Genomic DNA, 1,253 nt, shown 5'->3' on the forward strand with positions numbered 1-1,253 from the left:
ATATGATCTCATAAACCATGAGACGTACCTGCGCTGTGCTCCAGGCTCTGCAGAGTAGTCAGTGACTGCATCCTGATCAGATCCCTCTAAGTCTATAGTCTCGATGTCATCTACCGTCGGTCTCGCTACTGCTCTAGGTCTGGGAAGGACCCGTGAGTGTCGAGTATAGATGGGCACATCGGCTGGAACACACTGCTCTAGCCCGAACTGCCTCCGTACTCGGTCGAAGTAGAAGGGGACTATGATGTGTGCATATCGTCCTCGCAGTAGGTCGTTCCTTTGTAGGCATGCTAACTGTCTCTCCATACCATCCCATCTGTGCATCCGTAGGTAAGGTCTCCACACTATCACCTCGGCTGTCAGTCTGTCAAAAATCACTCTCCAATACAACAAATCTCCAAATCTCCACTCGCTGGTAAGTGGATAAGAGAACACCCTAGGTCGCTCGCTCGCTGTACTCAGCAGAAAGCCAACGAGCCTGGTGCATGTGAGGTGCTCTAAAATCCACACCTACAGAAGTGTGCATGTCATCAAACTGAACCCCTGTCCGAATACATACTCCTCAAGGTTGTGATAGAGATGTGCAAGCATACTCCGACCCCAAGCATACACTCTCCTGTGTCTCTCCATCGCTCTGATACACCATGTGAGACCCCCATGCATGTGCGTCCCTCGCCCATTAGGGCAGACGGCTAGTGCTATGATGGCTATCATAAGGCATCTCAGAAGGGGTACCTCCCCTATAGAATGTAAGAGCCAGCTGACCATGATGCGACCTCTCGTCTCACTCGGCATGACTCTCCCTATGCAATACATCTGCTCTCTTTGATGATCCTCCGCGGACCGATCGGTCGCGTATGTAACAGTCGCGCCTCTGATAGGAAGACGAAGTATACGGTACACATCCTCGAGTGTGACTGTCAACTCTCCTACTGGAAGGTGAAAAGTGCATGTGTCAGGATCCCATCGCTCCATCAATGCCATCAGCATCGCAGGATGGAACCGAATGGCTGGCATGAGAATCATAGACCATAATCCCACAATCGATAGTGTGTCTCTCTCTGACTAAGTCAGCCGCGGAATCTGATCTCACAAAGTGCGAAGAATATGTCCCGCTGTATGCTCTCTCATGTACGGGAGACCCTGCAACATCAAAACATGACTGTAATCAGTACTCGATCATCAAAATCGCTAATGCAAACTGTCGTACATTGTATGCTAGCCTTGTAACCCCTCGCCAAGCCCTGATTGGG

Source organism: Cryptomeria japonica, chromosome 7, assembly GCF_030272615.1.
Source record: "Cryptomeria japonica chromosome 7, Sugi_1.0, whole genome shotgun sequence".
Classification (NCBI taxonomy): Eukaryota; Viridiplantae; Streptophyta; class Pinopsida; order Cupressales; family Cupressaceae; genus Cryptomeria; species Cryptomeria japonica.